Genomic DNA, 16,231 nt, shown 5'->3' on the forward strand with positions numbered 1-16,231 from the left:
AAGCAACTACGCACTTTCGAGTTTGCGAGGGCCATGGAAAATTCGCTAATGGCACATCTTGATTTCTAAAGGTTCAAATTAATTAAGTGAGGGCCATGCATTTTGAGGTTTTATTTGGCATGGCACACCTCAAATTATTTCAATAGGGGTTTATTATTCGAAGTTGTTATAATCGGGTCACATGAAATGCACCCATGAATTTGGAAATTAGGCATCATAACTATGTCACAGGAACCGTACGCATAGTCACAATGGTTTATTAATCGCTGCTAAAGCAACTAGCGCATTTTGATCATTTTCCTAATCTTGGAGATTATTGCCAAGAGTTATGGAGATTAATTTTGACATATGAGTAAACCTCAAACTGATCTAATCATAGTCAAACATCTTCCAAAATCCAACAAATCTCAATCACGTCACAATAAATAAACTAAAACAAATGCTAACTAACACTAAAAATAACGCCACTTAATATTGCTAAAATTAAGAAATACAAAGATACCACATGAAACACTTTTGATCATTGAAACAAACAAACTTTCCATGAAACAGTTGGCCATTAACTCCATGTGTGTTCAAACTCCTCATTTAATCGAGTAATTAAAATCAAATATCAAACAATATGAAACACACAACATCATGCTTTTACAAGAAATTAACGAATAGCTTCGACTTGGAGATATGTAGCTAGAATATATAATTAGAACTGGAAGCTATTTGTTGGAAAATACACCATAATACTCTGCTAGATAAAAGTAGATTATTTCACTTCCTATTTAACTACAAATCCATTGGAGACGACTTTGCAGATCTAACAAACAATTTTACGGGCCCGGAATTCAAACGAACTGTCATTTATGGAGAACATAGATGTTTCAGCAATAATTTTTCAGAATAAATATTTACACAAAGTTCTATACTATACATCACATATAGAGGTAATTGAGACCAAATCAAGTTTGCATTTAACGTTGAAGCATTTTACACATAGGGATGAATGACTACAACAGAACCTAGCAATATTATAGCAAAATGGCATCCATACTGTTTGAAACAAGGATTCGTACCTTAACAACATGCAAACAGAAATCAAAAAAACCAAACAGGGTCTCAGCAAAGCGAGCTTAGCAAAAGGGAGGCTTCAATTCCCAGCCAAAGAAAATCGCTCGAAACCCCAGCAATGGCGAGGTATTGCAGAAGAAATCAAAACAGCTCCTGTAACCTTCTTTTCTATGATTTTTCCTTTAGTTTTTTTTTTATGTTTTTTTTTGTTCTTCTTGGGGCTAAAGGGCAGGGTCTGATTTGGTTGTTGAGAGGAGAGTGTCGTTTCTATTGTGAGGGAGTTGCTAGGGTTCAATCGTCCATTTTTGGAGAGGGAGAGAGTTTGATGGTTTTCTCTTATTTTTTATGTCAGAAATGAGGAAGAAAAAGAGGGGAGAGCTGAGGATAAGAAGCAGCAGCATTTTTGGGTGCTGGAGAAATGGGCATCTCCATTTTTCTTTGTTCTCGTGCGCCGCTTAGATCTAATGAAAGAGTCCGTCCCCTTCCCCTTTAGGTCTAGGTATATGGGGGTTTTAATGAAGGGAATTGGGTCATGGGAATTGGGCCGGATAGGAAAGTTTTGGGCCTGATTTGGATACAAGAACTAACCCAATATCCAATTAAACCTTTTCTTCAATTTCTTTTCTTATCTTTCCCTTTTCTTTTCCTTTAATTAATTAAAATTCTAAATTAATCTATTTTTGTAGAAATTAAAATTCTTTATTTATTTTTAACATTAAAACAACTAATTAACTAAAAAAAATGCTAATTTTAAAGACTATAAGTTAAATATGTAAAAATGACAATTTTTAGGATTTTTCTATGATTTAAAAATATTAAAATGCATGAAATGCAAATAAATAAAGAAAAATTCCTAAAAACAATAAAAAATTATTTTGGTCTATTTTTTTAGGAGTTATTTTCATGTAGGGCAAAAATCACGTGCTCACAGCTGCCCCTCTTTGTTCGGAAACACGATGAGTTTTCGTGCAAAGATAAAGTGAGCGGATACGAGCAATTTTTGCCCATTTTAATATTTCGTGGGAAGCATTTTTGAAAGATTTGACCGCACCATGCTTCCGAGGTTGCCTACATATCCTTGGCTATAAAGAAATCAGGCCAATGTAGTTCGGAAAGATTCGGTAGCTGGGACTACCATGAAGCTATGATTTCACTGTTGTTGTTGCTTCTGCTACTGCTTACTGAACTCCTTATTACACCATGACAAAATAAAAGAAGCTAGACTAAACTATGATCTATGCATTACAAGAATCTTATCTATATCTTCAAACTTGATCTTGCAGTTCCTGTTGCTTTGTCGACCCGTACTCTCCACGTGAAATTCCTTTGTTGCTGACTTGAATTGTAATCTAAGATGTTTTTTCTTTTCTCTAGGTGGACGCCTGATTGCTGAACTTGAACCATCTTCTCTTGTTACTTGACACTGTTTTCCCTTGCACCTTGAACCATTTTTCCCTGAAACTTGAACTGTCTTCCTTCGAAACTGCTTTCCTCTGAAACTCGAGTTGTCTTCCTTCGACACTGTTTTCCCTCGAAACTTGAACTATTTTCCCTTGTTCTCCAGGTGGGCGCCTGATTGCTGAAACTTTGTGTGTTCCCTTGTTTTCCATGTGGGTGCCTGCAATCAAAACCAACAAAACAAACAAAATTTTTCTAACCCAGTTTGCACTAGGAAGATTTGTGAGTTGTTAGAAATATTGTAAACCACTTATACTATTGATGCCAATGATGAATAAACTAAAGACTAGACTAGGATGTACGTCTCCTAAAAGTGATTGAGCTTGCGAAAAACTATAAACTAAGTTTGACCAAAGTAAAAACTGACCCTATTCTCCAGGCGGGCCCCCCTGATTTCAAGAAAACTAAACATTGATAATCTTAAGAAAAATAAAAAATGACCCCCTTCTTCTCTTTTTTTTTTAAAATTCAGACTTCCCTTTTTTTTTTAAATTATTATCCTAGGAGAAAATTCATCAGACTAGATTTTCTATCTTAGGAGAAAGATTCATTAGACTAAGATTTTAATCCTAGGAGAAAGTTTATCAGACTAGGTCTCTTTTCTACTTCTTTTTTTTGGTATCTTAGGAGAAAGGTTCATCGGACTAAGATTTCTATCCTAGAAGAACGTTCATCAGACTAGGTCTTCTATCTTAGGAGAAAGATTCATCAGACTAAGATTTTGATCCTAGGAGAAAATTCATCAGACTAGGTCTTTTTTTGGTATCTTAGGAGAAAGATTCATCAGACTAAGATTTCTTTACTAGGAGAAAGTTCATCAGACTAAGTCCTCTATCTTAGGAGAAAAATTCATCAGACTAAGATTGTGATCCTAGGAGAAAGTTCATCAGACTAGGTCCTCTTTTTGTTATCTTAGGAGAAAGATTCATTAGACTAAGATTTTGATCCTAGGAGAAAATTCATCAAACTAGGTTTTATATCTTAGGACAAAAATTCATCAGACTAAGACATCTATCCTAGGGGAATGTTCATCAGACTAGGTCTTCTATCTTAGGAGAAAGATTCATCAGACTAAGATTTCTATCCTAGGAGAAAATTCATTAGACTAGGTTTTCTATCTTAGGAGAAAAATTCATCAGACTAAGATTTTGATCCTAGGAGAAGATTCATCAGACTAGGTCTATTTTTGTTATCTTAGGAGAAAGATTCATCAGACTAAGATATTGGGGGGGGGGGAATCCATCAGACTAGGACTTTTATCCTAGGAGGAAAAATACGAAAATCAATGGCAAGATTTTATGCATAATTAGCAAGACAAATAAAGACAAAGAGTTGAGAAACTTCCTTTTGTCGGCTCTTCTCGTCTTTTCCTTTTCTTCTTTTTTTTTGTTGTTGTTTTCTTTTCTTTTTTTTTTCTCTTTTTGAATCACTTTTCTTACACCGCTTTGTTCCTGTTTCATACAAAGAAAAATTTGTCAGTTTTGAAAATAGTGGTCGGTTTGTGGCCTTGAGTCTTGGGTAGCTTGGCTTCTGCTCAATCAGCTTAAGTCGGTATCAAAAGACCTTTGTTCTGCACTAACTCTGATTGTTTAACACCAGTACCATTTGTATTTGCAGCTCAAATAGCCTTATCCCAATTGGAGATCTTTGCTTAGGTGACCTTTTCCGATATCTTGAATGACTTCCTACTTTTGAGTAATTTGTCTGTCAGAGAGAATCACCAGTTATCTTTGCTTGTGCCAAGTAGGCTGACAAGAGTCTTTAAGGGGAGCCTTTGCATGAATCCTCAAGGCATGTTGACAGTAATAACTGAGTGCTGGCCAAATTTGCTTTATGCAATTGAAAAGCTGGTAGCAGATTTTAAAATCTTTTCTTGCTTGTTTTGACAAGGACTGACTCAAAGGGAAGGACACAAATGATGCAAAGAAATAATATTAACAAGAAATGTCTATGTCGGGAAGGATAGAAGGAAGGTTTTTTTCCCCAATAACTAGCCTTAATGATCATGACATGCATTTTGGACTTAATGGCCGATCTATCAAACTAATTCAATCTTCCATTTTACCATTTTTATGACCTTTAAAGTTGGGCTTGTTCGTGCCAATTCTTTGCATCAGCTTCATGACTCACTTTCGACTAGTGGTGCCCCGAGGGGTTTTCACCAACAAGTCTCTCTCATTTATTCATCTCTGCTTACCGTCGCCTTACAGTGCCCGTGAGGGTTTTCACTAGTAAGACTCTCTTATTTTTTTCTATTTCTTTTGCTTTCTTGTGTGAACAACTTGACAGTGTTCTATGTCGCGTGACAACCGTTGCTCATTGCATGCTTCTCTTGGCATTCTTGAAGGCATATCGGGAGGTCTTTATTTGGAAGGATTTTGGATAGGGTTGGAAAGAAGGGTCGACATGAAGATTCAAAGTAGGCTCAAAATGAAGGATTTTAGACTTACAACTCTTGGAATCGACTATTTCAAAAGTGAAATAAAATCTTTGCCCCAGTTCAGATACTAGGGATTTTTGGATTTTTTCTATTTTTTTCTTTTTCTTCTAAATTCTTATTTAGTTGGACCGAACCGTGAGGCTGCCTACATATCCTTATTTTTTAAGGAATCAGGTCGAACGTAGTTCAAACATCTGACCTAACTAATTTTTTTCATTTTCCTTTTCTTTTTTTTCTTTTTTTTTATTTATTTTTGTTTTCAAAACAAGTTGCCCTAGCTTCTATTTTTTTTAAGAGCATGGACCTTTGACAAATCTTTTTTTTTACTTGAACTTTCTAAGAATTGTCCCAGTTTGTACTCTTGGGACATGTATTTTTTTCTTTTTTTTTCATGTTTTTTTTGACTCTTTGACTCTAAACTTGATTCCAAAAGAGGGTGGTCAAAGAAAATAACACAGGTTCAAAAGGAGTAACAAAGGGTATACAGTGTGTGGATAGCAGAAAAAGGGCCTCCCAACCTCGACAACGTCAAACATGCTATCTTTTCGCGATCACAGCATTGACGAACATGTCTGTCTTCTTGGTGTGCCGTGGTCACAAGACATTTTTTCATCCCTTACTGACAAACTTTTCAACAAACTTCAATTGATTAAACATCCTCAATCCCGATCTTCACAATGATTTGAAGGTGAATTTTACTCGACCTTAGTTCCAAAGTATTCCAACTCTTTATTCATCCTCAAAAATATTTTTTTAGTTATCGGATTCCAGATTAAATCAGTTCCTAAGATCTGGCCAAAATTTTCGCATGCATGTCATGTCATTAGAACTACCGAGAAAAGAACTAGGAACAAAATGACACAAAAGGACAAGCTGTATTTTATTGAGTAAAGGATGAAAGGGTTTTACAACTAAAACAAGCAACCTAAAATACGAGTTACAACCCTAAAATAACCCGAATAATGAAAATAGCAACAGAACAGACAGACAAGACTCACACAAACAGAATGGATAGAAGGGTTTGACTCAATAAAATAAATAAAATCTAGATCACAACCCTGAAATAACCCAGATAATAGAAAAAACATCAAAACAAGCTACCAAGATTCCTTCCTAGTGAGGAGGGAATGACTTTTCAATTGCTAGGCTTGATATTTAGCCACAAATTTGCTCATCAGAATCAGCAGAGCCTTCTCCAATTTCAACATCATTAACTTCAGCTAGCAAGTTCCCGAGAGGATTCTCATACTCCATGTCACCAGGCATCATCCCCACAAAGTGTGCATCATGATGTGCAGGTAAAGGATTATGCAGGATATTTTGGGTGTCATTGTCTTGGATCACAATCAGGATTTCCTTGATCATCCTTTCTATTCTCTTTTCAAATCCCGATAGCTTTCAACATTGTGCCCCTAGGCATTGGAATGGTATTCACACCTTTTAGAAGGGTCAAAGCTTCTTACACGTGGGTCCACATGATTTGGAGGAATAGGTGCAATCATGTCATAATGTTTTAACTTCTCAACTAAGCTTGCATATGACTCTCCTATTGGTGTAAAATTATCTTTCAACCTTTGTACCCCTTTATACCTCTGGCTTGGATGTGGGTTATATGGCACCTGAAAATTTTGTGGAGGTTATTGGAGATTTTATGATGCTCGTGCTCACCTTCTGGGGTGTTTTGGTGGCTGGACAACATACTGAGGTGGAGCGACAGAGTATTGAGGGTTCTGAGGTGGATAATACTGCTCAGGGGAGTCATGGAAAACTTGAGGAGGCTGTGCCTTCGAGATGTTCTCCTGGGACCTCTTCTCGACCCTAATGTCATCATGATTTCTTCAACCTTCTCATTTGTATCGCTAAAATTATCAGACTCAACCCGGACAGCCTGAGTTGCGGCTTTAAAAACTGCTTGACTTATAATTTGCCTGTCTTAAGACCACTCTCTACCATTTCTCCCATTTTGATTGCTTCCGAGAAGGATTTGCCCACTGCGGACATCATGTTTTGAAAATAATCTGGCTCTTGAGCGTGAAGGAAGACAGTGATTAGCTCGTGGTCGTCCATGGGTGGCTTAACTCGAGTTGCTTGCTCTCTCCATTTAATGGCATATTTCCTGAAACTTTCACTTGGTTTCTTCTTCAGGTTTGAAAGGGAAATACGGTCTGGGGCAATGTCAATGTTGTATTGGAACTGATTGACAAAGGCTTGTGCCATGTCATTCCAGACGTACCAGCAAGATGTGTCTTGATCCAAAAACCATTCGGATGCTACTCCCGTAAGGCTTTCCCCAAAATAGGCCATCAACAATTATTCGTTTCTTCCCGCACCTCTCAGTTGATTGCAATACCTTTTCAGGTGGGCTATGGGGTCTCCATGTCCATCATACTTTTCAAATTTGGGAATCTTGAAACCAGGAGGCAAGTGGACATCGGGGAACATGTATAGATCTTTGAAGGCAACACACTTTTGACTTACCAACCCTTGCATGTTTTTCAACCGTTGTTCTAAGCTTTTCACTCTTTGGGTCATTTCTTCCTGTACCATCTTTCGGGCAGGCTTCTCAATGTTTGCAGGAAGATCAAATGAGTACGAGTGGTACTCAGGAGAGTGGTACTGCTCTTGTTGTGTAGCAAATTGTGACTCATAACGAGGCTGTCCTTGACCACTGGCCCATGATTGACACATTTCGGTCATTTGCTGTTTCAGTATTCTATTTTTCTCAAACACAGTAGACTCTTATTGAACCCTTTGACCCTGAGTCTCTTGAGCCCTTGTAACAGCTTCGATGTCAGTTATTATTTTTCCTTGGATCTTGTATTTCCAGCTTACCACAAACCGACCACTTCAACTTCAATTCAAAAAAAAATATGTTAGAATGGACTCAGTCGGTCCTTATTATTATCAATATTTTTTCATTTCTTCATTTTTTTCACTTCTTTTTAATGGTGATCGAACCTGATGTGGGTTGCCTACGTATCATGTGGGAACATGAATCAGATCTTGCCTAGTTCGGGAAGATCATGAATAAAGTAAATAAACTAACTTTTTTTGAATTTTTATTTTATTTTTTCCAAAGAAAGACTTATAAAGAAGAAATAGAATATTTTTGGATTTTGATTTTTCTTCAACATTTTTGCAAAGAAAGACTTCTAAAGAAAAAAGATTTTTTTTTGAATATTTTTCTGGAATTTCAAAATAAAAACTTCTAAAGAAGAAAGAAAATATTTTTGGATTTTTATTTTGAATTTATGAAAGAAATGCTTCTAAAAAAAAAGAAAATATTTTTGAATTTTGATTTTTTTTTCAATTTTGAAAGAAGAATGAAAATATTTTTGGATTTTTGGAAGAAACTAAAAGAAAATATTTTTGTATATTTTTTTTTAAAAATAATTAGGGTCTAAGAGAAAGGCTTTCTAAAGAAGCAAGTAATCGAAAATATTTTTGGATTTTTTGAAAACTGGGGTCTAAAAAAGAAAGACTTTTCTAGAGAAGAAGTAAAGGAAAATATTTTTGGATTTTTTGAAAATTATGGGCCGGAACCGATGAGGTTTGCCTACGTATCTTACATCCGGTGAGAATCAGACTCGCGTAGTTCACCCATTTTTGGCGGAACAGAAAAATATAACTTAGTTTGAAATGACTTCTTTTTTTCAAAATTTCGGCAGAGTTTTAGGATATTTCAAATACCTACCCCTCACTCTCTTTTCTTTTTTTATCTTTTTTTTTCATTTTCTTTCCCTATTCTAGAAGCCAGTCAACATGCAAGCCGAAACAGACAGATACGCAAGTAGCACGTAAGATGCATCAGGATGGTCTTTTAATTTGGGTACACCTGTCCTAGACGGACCCAACTCCTGTGTTGAGTCCCCAAAGTCAAATGCACATGATATAAACAAATGTTCCTAATAGGGATCCGACATGAGGCTGAGTTATTCTAAGCTAAAAACCTGGGTATATTTCTAGACTTGTGTACCCGAGCGGACAACTCGAGCCGAGGAGGGGGCTACGTACCGGGAACCAAAAGGCCATCCGGCTTTGTAACTTGTCCGAGCCTCTTTCTTATTTCAAGGTATGACACTAACAGAATAGGGAGTCACGCCAGCGTGCACATCCCCAAAGTTGCGAAGAGAAAGGTTTCGTAGCAGTTTATATACAGTTCAGACAATATCAAAGCCAACTATAACAATTATTCCAAGCTCGAATTCTGAACCCTGAACCAGAAGTTCTGGGTTCTTTTCCCTAGCAGAGTCGCCAGAGCTGTCACACCTCATTTTTACCTCCACCCCCGAGAAGGGAGTATAAGGGAGTTTTTCCAATTAAAGTAACATAAATCGAAATGGGATTATTTATTTATTTTTCAGAGTCGCCACTTGGAATAATTTATGGTCTCCCAAGTCACCGGTTTATTTTAAATCCCAAATCGAGGAAAATTCGACTTTCCTTTTGAAGTCTGCGAACCAGAAATTCTGAATAAGGAATTCTGTTAACCCGAGAGAAGGTGTTAGGCACCCCCAGATTCCGTGGTTCTAGCACGGTCGCTTAAACTATTATAATCGGCCTATTATCTGATTTTAATACATGTTTTAACCGATGGTGCAATTTTAACTTATTAACCGCTTTTAATTAAATTTAGGAAGATTCAACGTCATCTAATACGTCTTGAACCACGCCACATGAAATGCACCCGCGGTCCGCGACATATTTTATTTAACGTTGTTGAGATTTGGATTTGGGTCACATGAAATGCACACCCGAGTTTAGGAAAGTAATTTAAATTACGCGCCTAAAGCAACTACGCACTTTCAAGTTTACGAGGGCCATGAAATATTCGCTAATGGCACATCTTGATTTCTAAAGGTTCAAATTAATTAAGTGAGGACATGCATTTTGAAGTTTTATTTGGCACACCTCAAATTATTTCAATAGGGCTTTATTATTCGAAGTTGTTATAATCGGGTCACATGAAATGCACACCCGAATTTGAAAATTAGGCATCGTAACTATGTCACGGGAACCGTACCCATAGTCACAATGATTTATTAATCGTGCCTAAAGCAACTAGCGCATTTGGATCATTTTCCTAATCTTGGAGATTATTGCCAAGAGTTATGGAGATTAATTGTGACATATGAGTAAACCTCAAACTGATCTAATCATAGTCAAACATCTTCCAAAATCCAACAAATCTCAATCATGTCACAATAAATAAACTAAAACAAATGCTAACTAACACTAAAAATACCGCCACTTAATATTGCTAAAATTAAGAAATACAAAGATACCACATGAAACACTTTTGATCATTGAAACAAACAAACTTTCCATGAAACAGTTGGCCATTAACTCCATGTGTGTTCAAACTCCTCATTTAATCGAGTAATTAAAATCAGATATCAAACAATATGAAACACACAACATCATGCTTTTATAAAGAAATCAACGAAATAGCTTCGACTTGGAGATATGTAGCTAGAATATATAATTAGAACTGGAAGCTATTTGTTGGAAAATACGCCATAATACTCTGCTAGATAAAAGTAGATTATTTCACTTCCTATTTAACTACAAATCCATTGGAGACGACTTTGCAGATCTAACAAACAATTTCACAGGCCCGGAATTCAAACGAGCTGTCATTAATGGAGAACATAGATGTTTCAGTAATAATTTTTCAGAATAATATTTACACAAAATTCTATACTGTACATCACATATAGAGGTAATTGAGACCAAATCAAGTTTGCATTTAACGTTGAAGCATTTTACACATAGGGATGACTGACTACAACAGAACCTAGCAATATTATAGCAAAATAGCATCCATACTGTTTGAAACAAGGATTCGTACCTTAACAGCATGCAAACAGAAATAAAAAAAACCAAATAGGGTCTCAGCAAAGCGAGCTTAGCAAAAGGGCGGCTTCAATTCCCAGCCAAAGAAAACTGCTCGAAACCCCAGCAATGGCGAGGTATTGCAGCCGAAATCAAAACAGCTCCTGTAACCTTCTTTTCTATGATTTTTCCCTTCATTTTTTTTTAAGTTATTTTTTTGTTTTTCTTGGGGCTAAAGGGCAGGGTCTGATTTGGTTGTTGAGAGGAGAGTGTCGTTTCTATTGTGAGGGAGTTGCTAGGGTTCAATCGTTCATTTTTGGAGAGGGAGAGAGTCTGATGGTTTTCTCTTGCTTTTTAGGTCAGAAATGAGGAAGAAGAAGAGGGGTGAGCTGAGGATAAGAAGCAACAGCGTTTTTGGGTGCTGGAGAAATGGGCATCTCCATTTTTCTTTGTTCTCGTGCACCACTTGGATCTAATGAAAGAGTCCGTCCCCCTCCCCTTTAGGTCTAGGTATATGGGGGTTTTAATGAAGGGAATTGGGTCAAGGGAATTGGGTCATGGGAATTGGGCCGGGTAGGAAGGTTTTGGGCCTGATTTGGATACAAGAACTAACCCAATATCCAATTAAACCTTTTCTTCAATTTCTTTTCTTATCTTTCCCTTTTCTTTTCCTTTAATTAATTAAAATTCTAAATTAATCTATTTTTGTAGAAATTAAATTTTTTTATTTATTTTTAACATTAAAACAACTAATTTACTAAAAGAAATGCTAATTTTAAAGACTAAAAGTTAAATATGTAAAAATGACATTTTTTAGGATTTTTCTATGATTTAAAAATATTAAAATGCATGAAATGCAAATAAATAAAGAAAAATTCCTAAAAACAATAAAAAATTATTTTGGTCTATTTTTTAGGAGTTATTTTTATGTAGGGCAAAAATCACGTGCTCACATTTGGTATTATCTTATATATAGTTAATGCATAGCAAACCATGGTATTAGTAATATCAAGGCTATTAATGCATGCATTAGCATGGTAAAAGACAAAATTATCCTTAAACTCTCTTAAAGCTAAAGAATATGGAGGGCATTTTTGTAAACAACTATTTTTCTTAAAAAATATGCAATGCATTTTAATTTTAATACACCACTCCAAATAATGAATAAGAAATAATCTCTGCATAACTAATGTTTGCATTACTAACCCATGCATTAGTAATACACCTTATTCAACACTATTCTTATACACCCTACCAAACGACCCCTTACTGCGTTGGTGCAGCAAGCCAGTAATTATTGAGTTCGAAATCGCCAGCATTTAAAGGTATGGGCACTTTGGCAGAGCGCTGAGGCTGCAGGTAGGCTAACATTAAGGATGTATTCATTGAATTGCTAGCTATCTGGTACATAAAAGGAAGTACTCCAAATCAGGAAAGAGGAAAAGGTTCCAAAAAGGGGAAAAACAGAATGGAAAATTGTCACGACCCGAATTTTCCATCCTAAGGAGTCGTGATGGCGCCTACTAATGAGAGCTAGGCAAGCCAACCCATAACTATCTAATTTCTTACCAAATTACTTTCTTTTAACAATTACAAGTAATAACATAAAAACAGCAGAACTTTAAATAATTAAGCGGAAGATAAGCATGAAATATCTTAAGGTTACGTCTATTACAACTTTTAAAACCTCAAATACCTAAAACCTGGTGTCACAGTGTCACAGACTGTCTAAGAGTTTCTACATACAAGGTCTGAAAAAATGCAATACACTGTTTTTAAACAAAGGAAATGAAATAGGAAATAGAGATAGAGGAAGACGTCAGGGCCTGCGGACGCCTACAGGTCTACCTTGGGTCTCCGACTGGACTAAGGAAGCCCTCCAACCACTGTCCGAAAGCTGCTTTGGGATCTGCACACAGTGCAGAGTGCAGTATCAGCACAACCGACCCCATGTGCTGGTAAGTGTCTGGCCTAACCCCGGCGAGGTAGTAACGAGGCTAGGACCAGACTCCAGATAAACCTGTGCAGTTATATAACATATGACGGAAAAGTAACAAGTAATAAGCAATTAGAGAAGGGGAACATGCTTCGGGGGTAGCTGGCAAAACAAAATAACAAGAAATAATAAGGAAGCTAACAATATAACTTCTAACACAAATAAAGAGAAGTAAAGACAGCTTTCACTTTCAATTTTCATCTTTTGCAGGCGTGCAACCCGATCCCGTTTCTCATATCTTGTGGTAGGCGTACCACCCGCTCCCATTTCATCATATCTTGGGGTAGGCGTACCACCCACTCCTATTTCATAATATCTTGTGGTAGGCGTACCACCCGCTCCCATTTCATAATATTTTGTGGTAGGCGTACCACCCGCTCCCATTTCATAATATCTTGTGGTAGGCGTACCACCCACTCCCATTTCATTATCTTGTGGTAGGTGTACCACCCGCTCCCTTTTACAGTTCATCACACAATCACAAGAAATCCCGGCAAGGGAACATAAGTGATATAATAACTTCCCGGCAAGGGAACAAAAACAATATAAAAATTTTCCGGTAAGGGAACAACAATATCGAAATAGTCATCCCGGCAAGGGAGAATCAGCTATAACCAATCTCACTTAGCTGGTACTCAGTTCAATTAATGGAAATGCTCAATCATAGAAGATCATTAATTAAAGCATACAAAGTGTCATTCAAGAACCCAACAACTTTCAATTTAAGACCCACGGTCATGCTTGACACCAACGTATAGATACTTGTCACCATGCCTATACGTCGTACTCAACAAGAAGCAAGTAGCAAGTATGACTCAACTCTTAATCCCTCAAGCTAGGGTTAGACCAAACACTTACCCCGAAGCTTTGAACACCACTCAAGCCTCAATTATAACTTTACCCCTTGATTCCACCATCAATCCACTCGAATCTAGTCACAAGTTATTTAATTACATCAATAAGTGCTAAATGAATCAACCCCAATGCATGAAAATGAGTTTTCCCAAAGTTTTACCCAAAAAGTCAAAATCACCCCCGGGCCCATGTGGTCGAAACCCGAGGTTCGGACCAAAATCCGATTACCCATTCCCCCACGAATTTAAATATATAATTTATTTTGAAATGGGGCCTCAAATTGAGGTCCAAATCCCTAATTTTAGAAAAAAACTAGGTTCTACCCAAAACACCCAATTTTCCCCATGAAAATCTTTGATTTGAAGTTGAAATCATGTTAAAAGATGTTAAAGAGTGAAGAAAATGAGTTAGAAATCACTTACCAACGTTTTGGAGAAGAAAGGTTGTTTGAAAAATCGCCTCTTATGTTTTTGGGGTTTTGAGAAGGGAAAGATAACTAAAATTCCCGTTTATTTATACCCCTCTCAGACCCCCTGTGCGGACCGCATCAAATGGACCGCGGCCGCACAGGCCTCCCTAAAGACCTGTAGTTTAGCACCCTGTGCGGACTGCACAAAAGCGACTGCGGCCGCACAGCCTCCACCGCGCTCCGCACAAAGGCGACCGCAGCCGGGCTGGCCCCTCCGCGGTCGCACGCGATTTCTCGCGGACCACACTAAAGGGTTCAGAGACCTGCAACTTCCTGGACCTGCAACATCTGACTTTTTAAGCCTAAGGCATCCCGGGACCTACTCCAAACTCACCCGAGCCCTCGAAACTCCAACCCAAGTATACACACAACCTCAAAAATATCCTACGGACATATTCGTGTAATCAAATTACCAAAATAACATCACGAGCATCGAATTAAACCTCGAGATCAATGAAATTTCTCAAAACTCTTTTAAAATCAAATTTCTCAATTAAGGTCCGGATCGCATCAAACGACGTCCGTTTTTAACCAAATTTCACAAGAATGACTCAAGTCATATATAAGACCTGTACCGGGCGCCGGATCCAAAATACGGGCCTGATATCATTGCTTTCTAATCAGTTTTCATTTCAAATTTCCTTAAACAATTTCTGAAAACAATTTCACTTAAAAACTCATTTCTCGGGCTTGGGACCTCGGAATTCGATTCTGGGCATACGCCCAAGTCCCATATTTTCCTACGGACCCTCCGGGACCGTCGAATCACGGATTCGGGTCTGTTTACCCAAAATTGACCGAAGTCAAATTTATTCATTTTAACATCAAAACTTAGCATTTTTCACAGAGTTTCATATTTAAGCTTTCCAGCTACGCGCTCGAACTGCGCACGCAAATCGAAGCGACTCTAATAAGGTTTTTATAGCCTCGGAGATACGGAAATCAACTTAAAGCAAGTGATGACCCTTTCGGTCATCACAAAAATCCTTTCCTTGTACTTTTCCTTCTATTTTTAGCACTAATTTACACTTATTTCTTGGTTTCAAATCTCCCAAAAGGCACACCAAGAATACTTGCTCTTGCACCTGTTTTTTACCTTTTGTATTTTTTTCCTTGGTGCTTCTCATTTGCATTCCTTAGAGCTATTTTGTCTTTCTTCCTAACTAGGATTACTTCTTTCAAACTTATCCTCTTCTGTTTCAATAGAGGTCCTCTTTCAAATTGCAAAAAATCCATTGACTTTATACTCATATCCATTTTTCCACTCAAAATTAATACAGTAAATTGAAAGTATGAGGTAGAGGAGATTTTTAAGCAGCTATATTTAGCTACATCTTTTCAAGATTTCTGGGGTAGAAGATGGAATCGTTATTCATCAAAAATGTTGAGGTTAGCTATCTATGATCCAATTCTTGAAACCTTACTCAAGAGTAGTAGTATTTTTTTTTGTTGGTGATGAAAATACACCAAAAATATTGCCAACTGTGAATACTTTTGTGGTATCTGCTATAATGCACGAGCTCATTTTTTACTATATTACATGTGGTTTAAAACCTTCATGTGAAGTCATGTGGTTCTTTGTGTTGCAAGGGTTTTGCATCTCTAGTGAAAGAATGTTCCAGGCAAGGAATTGGGTTATCATGGATCCAACATTTTCCATAATACTAAAACGTCTCTTCATTGTTTTTTCATTCTATTTTTTGCACTTTTTACCAGTGATGAGGCAAGGAAGTAGTAGATGTGAATGAAATCACGAACCAACTAGTGTTGGAAAATAATACTACTGCATAGATAGATTATTATTTTTTTATACGTGCAATTTATGATAAATTTCTTTTGTCTTTTTATTTGTTTATTTCTTTATGTTTTGACTTTCCTCGATGAAAATTCTTATTTTACCATTCACGTGCAGGGGTAATAAACTGGTTAAAAGAAAATAGCTAATCACCGATATTATCCACTAAAAAATGGGTTGGATAATGAACTTTTTGAAAACGGGTCAAATATGGATAAGAACTATATTATCAACCAATAGGCAACCAATAGATAACCAATGAGTCAAACTTTTATATTTGTAAAGCCTCAAATTGGGGGTTCCTCAAGTTAGGGAGACTAA

General features: G+C 36.9%; 1 pseudogene; it reads left to right on the top strand.

Annotated features, from left to right (window-relative positions):
• Nucleotides 1-15,863, top strand: part of LOC142174469 (acyl-CoA--sterol O-acyltransferase 1-like) — a 25,577-nt pseudogene extending 9,714 nt beyond the window's left edge.
• Nucleotides 15,864-16,231: the final 368 nt, after the last annotated feature.

Source organism: Nicotiana tabacum, chromosome 20 (assembly GCF_000715075.1).
Source record: "Nicotiana tabacum cultivar K326 chromosome 20, ASM71507v2, whole genome shotgun sequence".
In the NCBI taxonomy this organism is placed as follows: domain Eukaryota; kingdom Viridiplantae; phylum Streptophyta; class Magnoliopsida; order Solanales; family Solanaceae; genus Nicotiana; species Nicotiana tabacum.